At 42.1% G+C, this 13,205-nt stretch overlaps 1 protein-coding gene across 4 annotated transcripts in view; it reads right to left on the bottom strand.

The window, feature by feature from the left end:
- map3k13 (mitogen-activated protein kinase kinase kinase 13) overlaps positions 1 to 13,205 on the bottom strand; it is a 142,336-nt gene that overhangs the window by 53,930 nt on the left and 75,201 nt on the right. The window lies entirely within an intron of this gene.

Genomic DNA, 13,205 nt, shown 5'->3' on the forward strand with positions numbered 1-13,205 from the left:
TACTCTCCTATCTGAATCACAAGGTCATATCATAAGATCTTAAGTGATAGGAGTAGAATTAGGCCATTCGGCCCATCAAGTCTACTCCGCCATTCAATCATGGCTGATCTATCTCTCCCTCCTAACCCTATTCTCCTGTCTTATCCCGAATAACCTCTGACCCAGATCCACCAGGGCCAATCTCAGCCTATATTGTCACAGATATAAGGCCTCGTCTATTCCCAGGTAATGTAAGGATCCCACTTCACCATGTTAAAGAGAAAATGAAATTCTGGCCAATGTGCATTCTTTAATCAACTTCAGGAAAACTGTCCCCACAGATTTTGGGTGAGATGTTAGCCACGCATTGAGAAAAGAAGCAATACAAGATTCTAACTCATGCTGGAAGTGTTTGATGGATAGCAGATTTTAAATCTGTGTTTACTCCACGCTGAACATTCCCTGCAAGTGTGCAATGGGACAGCGTAAGGGTAACTTTACAGTATTTACTTGTTCAGTTTTGGTAGTCCGGATGACAGAAAATAGAGCAATTTCTGTGAATTTACATTACCTACTTTGAAGGTGTTAACTAAGGCAAGATTTGAGGGAAGATCAGGATTTATGTTACAAGAACTAACTGAGCAACATTCAGAACCCTAATTCTTTTGTCAGTAAAAGGCATTTCTCAAGTAATGCAACACATTATAGCTCTTTGCAGCACCACTTGCCTTGCTTTGTGCAAAGCCTCCCCCAATATCGTCCCTCATGACTTATTATTGAATCTTGGGTCCTTTTACCTGTTTTTTCTCAATTCCTCTACTTTCCGTATTATTACACTGCCAAATGAAGAAGCAATTTCTGTGGTACTTACTGCGCACACACTTAGTGCCATAATTCCTTTACAACTGTGACCTAATCGTGAACATACTTCAAGGGCTCTAATGCACTTTGGAGGGACTGAGGTCATGAAAGGCACTGTAGGATACTGGTCCTTGCACCTCTGCCATGGTCGATATATATTGTGAATTTAAAAGCCACTGGACCTTCTGTGAACTTCTCTAGTCACTCCTTCGTGTCTGCCATCTGTGCACAGTCTCTTTTCCCTTTCACCCTCCCCCTGCAGTGTTGGTGATTTATCCAACTCCAGGTGGTAAAGCAGTGCTCGCATAAACAATAATGACTGACTGGTTACAGCACCTGAATAATACAACAGTAAACCCTTCACTAGCAGGCGTCAATTGACATGAAAAAGTTGCAGATCTGGTAAAAGCTCTCCCAAGTGAGAACTATCCCCACTTGCCAGCCAGTGTTAATGGCACCTCCCCAGATATGGTGTTACTGTAATTACACCCAGCACACTCACAGCAATAACAAACCACCCAGGGTCTCCAGGTTTTGATTAAACCTTGGCGTACCTTGGCCAATACCATCTTAAGGAACAACACCTCATCTTCCATCTACACAGGTTGCAGCTTTCCAGACTTGACGGTGAATGTTACAACTTTAAGTAAGTCACTTTCTCAGTCTGTATCAGTGTCCATTTCTGCACAAGTCATCCCATTGAGATTTTGTTTCCGTTTTTTCTCTCCACTTATGTAGTTTGACGTACTGGGTCAATCCTATAGCCCTGCTATTTACAACACATCATGTTTCTTTGTCTGTATTATTTCCCTCTAACTGCTTCCATTAATCCATTTCACCAAAGTACCTCTGCAACATATCTCCATGGCAACCATGGCTTCATCCTGTCACAGATAATCCCATTGTTTTAGAGCACGTATAGCATAGAGTTTAGTTTAGTTTATTATTGTAACTTGTATCAAAGTGCAATGAAAAGCTTTTTATTGAATGCTATCCAGTCAAAAACACTGTACATGATTACAATCAGGTCGTCCACAGTGTACAGATATGGGCCCTTCAGCCCAGCACATCTATGCTGACCGTTTTGACCATCTATATTAATCCCATTTCCTGACATTAGGTCTGCATCTTCCCATGCCTTGCCTATGTATGTGCTTGTCTCAGTGTCTCAGAAACAGTGGTCGTTTGATTCCACCACCTCTTGGGCATCACCCTCATGGTTCCTGCAATGGAATAAATACTTGGTCCTCTGTCACAATTTCCAGTTTTGTCCACATCTCTTCTGAACTCTTGCTGTGCTCAGTTTCATTGTGTTTCTCTTACATCTCAACCCAAGTAACTATGTACCACACCACTCTGGGGCGGTACCATAACCAAACTTTCCACAGTCCTCAACATACAATCTACCCTTTGCATTTTGTCAGGATGAGAAAGAGCCTGAACAAATACACAGCAATGAAGGTAAATTTCCTTTTACTTTTTCGGTGACTATCTGGGGCAGCTCGGGTATCATTTCATACGACGGCAAAGACGATATGGTTTGGCATAGCGAGTTCAACACTATTTCGAGTAGAAGGGCATCCAGTGTAACAGCTACAACATAACAGCATCCAATGGAGCACAACTACAACAACACAGCAGCCAGACATTGTAACAGGCAAAAGAAGAAAACACAAGAGACTGCAGATGCTGGAAACTCAAGCAAAAAAACAAACTGCTGCAGGAACTCAATGGGTTAAGCAGCATCAATAATACCGGTGCCCAAGAAGAGTAAGGTGACAAGCCTCAATGAGAACCCACCGATGGCACGATCGTCTGTGGTGATGAAGTGCTTTGAGAGGTTGATTAGGGCAGATATCAACCACTACCTCAGCAAGAACCTAGTCCCACTACAATTTGCCTACTGCCACTATAGATCAATGAAGCGTGCAATCTTGCTGGCTCTCCATTCTACACTGGACCACGGGCAATAAAAACACATACTGTATGCCAGGCGGTTGTCCATGGACTACAGCTCGGCGTTCAATACCATCATCTCCTCCACACTTGTCACCAAGCTCCGGGAACTGGGTCTCTGCATATCCCTTTGCAACTGAATCCTCGACTTCCTCTTCAACAGAATACAATCGGTAGCAATTGGCAGCAACATTTCCTCCTCTATAACCATCAGCATGGGGGCACCTCAAGGCTTTGTGCTCAGCCCCCTTTTCTACTCACTCTATACTAATGACCATGTAGCTGAACACAGTTCTAACTCTATCTTTAAATTCGCCAACGATACCACCGTTGTTGGATGAATTATGGATAATGATGAGAGTACAGGAGGGAGACCTATCGTCTAACTGAATGGTGCCAGAACAACAACTTTGCTCACAACTTCAATAAAATTACAGAACTGATTGGTGACTTTAGAAGAGAAAGGCCGAGGATCTACAAATCTGACTTCATTAATAGGTCAGTGATGTGGAGAGACAACAACTTCAAGTTCCTGGCCATATCTATGAATATCTGTCCTGGACACACAACATTGACACAATCATAAATAAAGTCCATTAATGCCTCGACTTCTTTAGAAGATTGAGAAGATTTGGTATGTCAATAAATACTCTCTTCTATTTCTATAGGTGTATGGTAGAGAGTTCGACAACTCGAACATCCAGAAACGAAGGAGATTACAAAAGGTGGCGAACACTGTCTGGCCCATCATGGGTACTGACCTCCGCACCATCAAATGAATCTAAAGGGAAAGGCTGCCTCAAAAGTGCACCTAGCATCATCAAGAACTTTCACCACCCTGGCCTCATTCCACTCCTGCTATCGGGAAGAAGGTACAAGAGCCTGAAAACTGTAACATCCAGGTCAGGAACAGCTTCTTCCCAACAACCATCATTCTATCGAACACTACAAACTCCAACTAAACTCTGAACTACAAACTGCTTTGATTGCACTAGGGACTCAGAACATTGTTTTTTTTGGGCAAAATATTGTTTATTTATTTATTTGTTTGTTTATTTATTTATCCACCTACTTATCTATTTATCTGTTTATCTATTTATTTATTTATTTGTTTATTTATTTGTTATTCGATTTATTTAACTTTTTTTAAACGTTTGTTAATTATATATCTATTGAGTGCTGTGTTTACAACCCTATTGTGCTGCTACAAGTAAAGATTTCATTGTTCTGTTTTGATACATCTATATACTAAAACTCTCGTTTGTTTGTTTGTTTGTTCCTGAACTACAGCCAAAATGGTGCACGATAGCGCGACAATTTTAGGCCCACCTTACTCACCGTCGTCCCTTTGGTGCTAATGGAAGGTTTAATTGAAATCGGTGTTATATACTTAAAGTTATTCACATTTTAAAGTTTAAGGGGGGGGGAGAGGGTGCTGCACCAATGCAGGAGAGGTTTGGGCCCAACGGGTCCACTTGTATGATAATAAAACACTCTTGACTCTTGAGGAAAAATGTACACATGATGTTTCGGGTCGGGTCTATTCTTCAGACTGATGGAGTAGAGGGGAGATAGCAAGTAGATAGAGGTGAGGGGAAGGGATGGGACCAGAGCTGGTGAGTGATAAGTGGATTCAGATGAAGAAAGGGTTGTGAATGGCAAATGAGTCAGGTGAGAAGAGAAGGGTGGAGATATAGGAAACTGCAGGTGCTGGAATCTTGTGCAAAAAATAAGCGCTGGAGGAACTCAGCGAGTCAGGCAACATCCATGGAGGAAATGGACAGACGACATTTCCATTCTGTCCCCGTTTCAAAATTATCAGAGGGGCGGAGAGCGTAGCCAAGGCTGGAGGTATTAAGTGGAGAAGATTAAAAGGTTTCAAATCCAAATCTTAAATCTAAACTAGTTTGCTCCATTATAACACGGTCATTGACCTGAAATATGAGCATCTCTAGAATTTTCTGCTTTTATTTCAGATTTATAGTTTCTGCAGTTTCTTTCTTCTCAGCCATCAAAAGCAGTTTCTGACATCCGACCTTCCAGGCTCGCCTTAATATCCTGCAAACCAATCAAACTATTCCTTCAGTTGCCTTTGCAAAGAATACAACCATGGTTTTGTGATATTTCATTTTACTCTTGGAATCCAGATATCATTCTGTTGAATCAATGGCAAGTGTGGTTTCTACAGCTTTAGCATAACTTTGGCCCGCATGAACTTCAGTCCTTAATAGCTAAATTCTGGCATGTCTTTGCTTGGATTATTATCTGTATAATATACACCCATGTTGGTTCAATGATCCAGATGATAGGATCACTAAGCTACTTTGGCCATCAACAGCTTCCAATGTTTCACCATTTAGAAAGTATTGTGTTCTGTCCTAATTTGTGTCCAAAGTTTTATTTTCACTTACGCACATTAAGATCCATTTGCCAGTTTTGTCCATTCATTTACTCAATTATTATTTTTCATTTTAATATTTCTATCCATACTGCTTATAATGCCATCGATCTGTTTCATCAGCAAACTCACTTAAGTGGCTTTCAGTCACATCACTCTTGCAAGCTGTAAATATGGTGTCCTACTCATAGCCCCAAAACAGATGCAAAATTAATCATATTCTGCCCATTATCTCTACTCTGTGTCCTCTTGTTCAGTCAATATTGCAACCACATCACCAAATTGTCTGGCTCAGTTTTGTTTTTGATTGTAAATTGTCTTGGAATATATTGCCATGTTAAAAATGCTCTGTAAATGTTGAGTGTTGGTATTCGTATGGACGCCGTCTGAAACGTGAGCGATATTCTAAAATCATTCTGGGATCAGGTTTTACTTGCTGCCTTAATGATAAGTACCAGTGGAAGCTGATGCTTAACAGGGAAGCCCCATAACTCCCTCCATCACTCGGCATCACCTCCATCCACACTGATTCCACTATCACTGACAGAGACGCCTGGGGTGGGGACAGGGAGTGGAGGGAAGGTTGGCATGGAATGAGAGCATGGTAAACACACCATTCCTTTCAACTATTTAACCTAAACTCTACAGTTCCCTCCCTAAACCTATCCACTTGTCTCATTCAAGACACTCATTAATTCTTCTTCCTTGACCAAGTTTTAGTCACTTGTCCTAATATCTGCGCATTAGCTCGACACCCAAGTACAAGACTCGATCTAGACACTCTAAATTATTCACAGGGTTACCAACTCCAATTTAATTAACTCCAACTGGGTCTAATGAAAATAATTGCAACTTCCAATATCATTTACACAAACCTGTAGGAGACACTAAAGCAAACAAAGAGCTCCATTCTGCCATGTAATCTCATGTATAACTGGGCAGTCAAGACACAAAACTCTACTCTGAATTGAAGACACTAACAAAACATTGATAAACTGATAAGACAGCAGAGATCCATGGACTAATTCAAAATGACAGAGGTGGACGGTGAAGGGGAAGATTGGTCTCTGTGAATGGGCTGTGAGCTTGACTCTCGTGGCTTTGGAAGCACTTTAAAAGTTCAGGATATGGGAAACACAGTGACGATGACCTTGGTGCAGGTAAGCGGAGGGGCCACAGCGGCGGTCGACAATAGATGGTGTGTTTGCAGTGTTGCAGCAGGTTGAGATGTCAGTGGAGAAGGCCACTAGAGGAACTGCAGCAGCCAGGGGAACGGGTAGATCACCCGCGTCAGGAGCCCCCACAGAAGTCGGACCAGTGCAGCCTGCAGCAGCTGGACGGAGCGACGGTGGAAAGTAGCGACAGCAGCACCGGGCCAGGCCAACCCTACAGCAACGATCCAGTGCCACCACCAGGACAACACGTCTGACTGGAGCTCTTTCACTGACACCAACAATCATTTTGAGTTCTGCCTAAATTGGCCAAAACCCAGTTTGCCAATATTCCTGGTGTGGCCCACAACTTCTCAGAGTAAAAGACTAGTCTTCTGGGGACTGCTGGGAATAAAATATTTGTTAATACCCAGATAATGTGTTTTCTATATTTTGTTTGAAGAATTTTTTTCAGATTTTAACAGTATACGAGATTGGGAAAGTCTGTTTGATTGACAGTCAAATCCCATCTAGTTATGCAGATTCTATTTGCTTTGAATTATTTTAAAAAGGGACGTATCACACAGGAATCAATGGCAGGAGGCTGGGGACCAGTGGAGCTGTGGGAAGCAGGAGCTTGAGAGATTAATTCAGTCAATCAGAGTCAACAAACTTTGCCCAAACTGCCTGCGACATTTCTAAGTGTCACGCCCTTCTACTGTGATCTCACAAGATATTGTTATATTCACTTCTTTCATGAGCCTAAAGTGAAAAGGCAAGCATCTTCTCACCGCGAGTGGTAAATCTTGGGAGTTTTCTATTCCACAGGGTTGTCAGTAAAAAGACGAGCTGAGTCACTGCCACAGAGGACGACTGCACAAAATGGCATCCCAGAAATAGAGGATGAGGATGAAAATATTTGGAATGCAGCCATAAGCAAACAAAAGGAATCATCGTGTTAATAGAAACGCAGGCCAATATGACATAGACAAACTTAGCAATGCATCATCAGTCAATCGATGTCCTCTAAAACGAAGTCATAGAGAAAGTGCTAAATTATTTCAACTACGGCCTAGAGATCATGCACAGTTGCAGGTTTGGAGATCACAATCAAACATCAGGAGAGGCAAATATGAATTACCCAGCTCTTCTGAAAAATTCTCTAACACATTACAACCTTAGTGAATGTTTGGTTTGCGAGCTGCAGGCTGAAATTGTAAGCAGATTACCCGATGAGTACACCAACTCAGAGTTACTAAGCATGTTAAATCTACTGCTCAAACAGGCATGCGTGATAGCTAGATCCACGGAATTGATTTCTGCAAATGCAAGGAGCTCCAGCCGATACAGACCATAACATGATACCCGAGGAGATGGGTAGGTAGGAACTCTCACAACTTCTGAGAAGCATCTAGTCATTCACTTGAAACACCAAGGCACAGAAGGGTACAGGTCAAATGCAGGTACATGGAATAAGTACTGCATGGGCATGGTGGGACGAAGATCCTGTTTCTCTGCTGTATGGTTCAATAAATACAATACAGACCAACAGCAAACACAGTAACAGGAGCTCCAACTGGGACATGTGGTCCAAAAAGTGGGGGTGGCAGGCTCCTTCTGTGCTGGGAATCACTCAACATAATGGTGTCAGTTCAGAGCAGCAAGCACATGGAAAATCTGAATGCAGGGCTAAATGTGCAGCAAAGCAAAGTAGCAGCAGTCATCCTGTGTCCCAATTCCCAATGCACGACAAAAAAATACTCTAAAATTAACAACAGGTCATATAACACCAAAGGGCACAGCGGTAGAGCTGCTGCCTTACAGAGCTTGCAGCATGAGACACGGGTTCCATCCTGACCACAGGTACTGTCTGTAAGGGGTTTGTACGTTCTCCCCGAGACCTCGTGCGTTTTCTCCGAGATCTTCGGTTTCCTCCCACATTCCAAAAGACGTACAGGTTTGTAGGTTAATTGGCTTGAGTTTGTATACTTGGTATAAGTGTAAATTGTCCCCAGTGTGTGTAGGATAGTGTTAATGTGCGGGGATCGCTGGTCAGTGCGGACACGGTGGGCCGAAGGGCCTGTTTCCGTGCTGTATCTCTAAACTAAACTAAAGGATCAACAATGCAAGGAATGTATTTTAAATAAAGCATATGCCATTAGCAGTGTTTTAAAAATAGTAGTTGCAAATTTAAAGATGAATAATCAAGATGTTAATAGGAATATTGACACAGCTGCTAACTGCTGCAGCCTGGGAAGGGTACACAGTGATCAGATGGTGCCATGAGCAAGAAGCACATTATAGTTGTGAACATATTCTGGCCAGGCCCTTGGAACATTGCAACAAATGAACGTGTAATCTTCCATAATGGGCAAAAGGCAAGGTCACTCAATGTAGCCGCTGATTAGGGGGAAATTAGCTAAAAAATTGAGAGTGGATTGGAAACTCGTGCTTAGCATGTATACCCCATAAGCATGATTAAAGAAGCTTCTGGAACTACATGGAGATATGTTGTAAGCTTTGTGTATGGGCATTTAAAGGTACACATAGAGGTATACAGCATGGAAACAGGTCATTCGGCCCAGTATGTCCCTGCTGGATATCGTAACCATCGATACTGGAGCCTTCCATGCCAGGACATTTTGTGTTCATCTAAATACTTCTTAAATGCTGTGAGGGTACCTGTCATGAATATTTTTAAAAACCAAACGCTGACCATTCTAGTGTAAACCTAGGCTGTGTTTTATATGCTGAAAGCCATGCAGAAGAGCTAAGAAACTGGAACAACATGGAATATTGGTGAAAATGTTGCAGGATGATTAAGTGACTCCCATCACAGCTGTATATGGACTGCCCAGCTCTATGTGTTATAGTGAATTTCAGTTTGAAGAAGGGTCTCGACCTGAAATATCGTCTGTCCATTACCTACACAGATGCTGCCTGAACATAGAAAAGTACAGCGCAGGAACAGGCCCTTCGGGACATAATGTCTACGCCGGGTATGATACCAAGTTAAACTGATCCCATCTGCCAGCACATGATCCATAACCCTCTATGCCCTGCATATCCACATGACTATCTAAAAGCCTCTTAAACTACACGATTGTATCTGGTTCCACCACCACCCTGACAGCGCATTCCAGGCACCCATCATCCCTTCTGTAAAAAAAACTTGCCCTATATATCTTTAAACTTTCCCCCACTGAACTTAAAGCTATGCCCTTTACTCTATCAGACTCAGAACAGCTTCTTTCCCTCCGTTATCAGACTTGAAAAGTCCTTCCATAAGCTAGGGTACATTCCTGATTCTCCAACCTACCTCATTGAGAATATTGGACTTTTTCGCTGGAACTGTTATGATACATTGCTGCGAACTATATTCTATACTCTGTATCTTTCTCATCGCTCTACCTTTTGTGCATGAGTTTAGCTTGATTGTATTCATGCATATAATTATCTGATTCGATTGGATAGCGTGCAAACAAAGCTTTTCACTGTACGTCAGTACACGTGATAATAATACACCTAAACCTATGTCTCTCCTCATTTTATGTACCTCTATCAGGTCTCCCCTCAACCTTAGGCGTTCTAGAGAAAACAATCCAATATATCTAACCTATCCTGGTAGCTAAAACCTTCTAATCCAAGCAGCATTCTAGTAAACTTCTGCATCCTCTCCAAAGCCTTCCTGTAATGGGGTGACAAGAACTGGATGCAATACTGCAAATGTGGCCGAACCAACCTTATAGAGCTGCATCGTGACTTTTTGACTCTTATACTTAGTGAACTGCTGAGTTCCTCTAACACTTTAAAAAAAACTTTTAGTAGAGCGGTGAACTATATTTTCTGCCCATATTTATGCACCCAATTTGCAAGGGATAACGTCTTTCTGTAAGAGCAGATAGATCTGTCTCTTACGTAGATTTTAATAAAAGGCAATGTAATTTGAAATTTATTTTTTCTTAGGCTGTCCCTCGAGGTTGAAGCTTCCACGGTGGTTCTGCGGTTTCTGAGGCCGACAGATCATTCTGGAAGGCTTTGGATTCCATATTTTGAAAGGATGCAAGAATGGAATAAGGGTACCAAATCCAATAAACTCCTGACAAATGCTTGGAAGACAGCACAATGACAACAATGACTGCTTTTTGCAGCCAACACAATGTTTCATCAGTTAGAAAAGATCCATGGGATCCGTGGCAAGTGGGAACATTGGCTTTGTGACAGGAGACAAAGGGTGAAGGGGCCGGAGATAGACACAAAGCGCTGGAGTAACTCAACGGGTCAGGCAGCATCACTGGAGAAAAAGGATGGGTGACGTTTGGGGTTGGGACCCTTCTTCAGATGATGGTGCCGGGTTTTTCTGTATTTAAAATCCTGATAAGTGGTGTAACACAGTGATCGGTACTGGGACACTAGCAGTTTGTTATTTTGATTAATAATTTGGCTATGAATGTAGCAGGTGTAATTTGTAATTTTGCAGATGATACAAACAGTGATGTTGTTGATAGTGAGGTGGATAGTGGTAGGCGACAGGATGACATTTGAACAGGTGGCAAGGTGGGTTGAGCAATGGAAGATAGAATTTAATCCGATACGAAAGCAGTTGCACCTTTGGTGTCTAATAAGGTTATCCCATGCACAATGAATTGTGGGACCATTGGCAATAAATGAAGAATAGAGGAACCTTGGTGTACAGAACCAAGGATCTCTAAAAATAGCAGAATAGATAGATAAGGCAGCAAAGAAGGTACCATTAATGCCTTCATTAGCCAAGACACAGTATATAAGAGCATCAGGATTATGATACAACTTTATTTTTAAAAATGGTTAGGTCACAGCAGAAATACTGTGTACATCTCTGGTCACCACACTGCAGGGTGGACAAGTTTGCTTGTGTCACGATCAATGATTATACACCCCAGGAAAACAAACTTTAAGAGTTTTAGTTTCCTGGTTATATTCCTGCCAGGAACACTTCTGTTTAAAGCAGTTGGATAATGATACCACCAATATTGGACGAAAATGGGAAAACAGTAGGCTGAGTAGTGATAGGAAAAAAAACAATTTTGCTCTCAACATTAACAAGACCAAACAGCTGATTGTTGACTTAAGGAAGGGAAAGATAAGATGCCATGCACCCATCCTCACTGGCAGAGTAGCGATGGAGAGTGTCAACAGCTTCAAGTTTCTGAGTGTGCACATCTCTGATGGTCTGACCTATGCAGCACAATGATGCAATCAGAAAGAATACTTGCAAATGCCTCTCCTTCTGACATATTCAGCATGTTGCTGAATACGCTCCCAACGGAGTTGGGAACGAATACGTTCCCAGTGCAGGTGAACGGAGAGCATACTGACTGGTTGCATGGTGGCCTGGTTTGGTCATTCTCACACTGAGGAACAAAGAGGGCTGCAGACATCACCTGGTCCATCATGGGCACTGACCTCCGCACCGTTGAAGGGAACTACATGAAGCACTTCCTCAAAAGGCTGCTAATATCATCAAGCCCCACTACCCAGACCATATTCTCATCTCGTTGCTACCATTGAGAAGGTGGTACAGGAGCCTGAGAACTATTTCTTCCAGGTTTAAGAATAATTCTTCCTGTTGCTACCATCACATTTTTGCACTACCTTTCACAACCCAAACCACAACCATTCCTCAGCATTGAACCATTACCGACTTTACATCACTATGGATACTTAATGTATTTTAAATTTTGCACTATCATGGTCTGGTTTACTTAGAATAACTAATAATTGATTGTATATTTATTGTTATTGTTGCATTGTACATGTAAATCTGCAGCAAGTAAAACTGTAATTATTCAAGTTCACATCTGGGGCATAAAACAAATAAACACCCAAACTTGATGAGCACATCTTACAACCTTCCAAAAACACGGTGCTTTTGTAACTGGATACCACTAATATATTGTTTTCTCTGTATGATCTGTTGAAGTGGGTAGGTTGGCAGAGAACGAAGTGGTTCAAATTATCAACTGTCATCGCCCGGTGAACTTAAATATTCCGACCAACTTTAGGGCAATGAATTCCTAATTTGCTGTGCCATGGGGTCATACAGCATGGGAACAGGCCTTTCCACCCAGTTTGCCCATGCTAACAAATGTGCTCCACTTACACTCGTCCCACCTGCCTGCATTTGGCCCATATCTCTCTAACCCTTTCCTATCCATGTACCTGTACAGACATCTTTTAAACGTTGTTGTCGTTTCTGCCTCAACTACATCCTCCAGCAGGTCATTATATATATCCACCACTCTCTGTGTGCAAACGTTGCCCCTTAGATTCCTATTAAATCTTTCCTCTCTCACCTTAAACCTATGTCTTCTGGTTCTTGATTCCCCATCTCTGGGTAAAAGTATGCCTCTACCCCTATTCTATCTATTCCCTTCATTATCGGGTACACATATAGGATTATCTCTCATCCTCCTACAGGAACACCTCTCATGCTCCCAAGGAATACAGTCTTAACCTGCCCAACCTCTCCCTGTAGCTCAGGTCCTCAAGTCCTGTCAACATCTTCATAAATATTCTCTGCACTCTTTCCGGCTTAACAACATGTTTCCTATAGCAGGGTGACTAAAACTGAACATAATACTCCAACTGTGGCCTCACCAGCACCTTGTACAGCTGTAACATAACATCCCAACTTCTATACTCAATACCCTGACTAATGAAGGTCAATATGCCAAAAGCCTTCTTGACCACCTTTTCTACCTGTCACACCACTTTGAGGAAACTATGTATCCAGATCCCTCTGCTCTACAACACTCTCCAGACTCCTGCCATTTACAGTGAACGTATTGCCCGTTTAGACTTCCCAAAATGAAATACCT

Source organism: Rhinoraja longicauda, chromosome 8 (assembly GCF_053455715.1).
Source record: "Rhinoraja longicauda isolate Sanriku21f chromosome 8, sRhiLon1.1, whole genome shotgun sequence".
NCBI classification, from domain to species: Eukaryota; Metazoa; Chordata; class Chondrichthyes; order Rajiformes; family Arhynchobatidae; genus Rhinoraja; species Rhinoraja longicauda.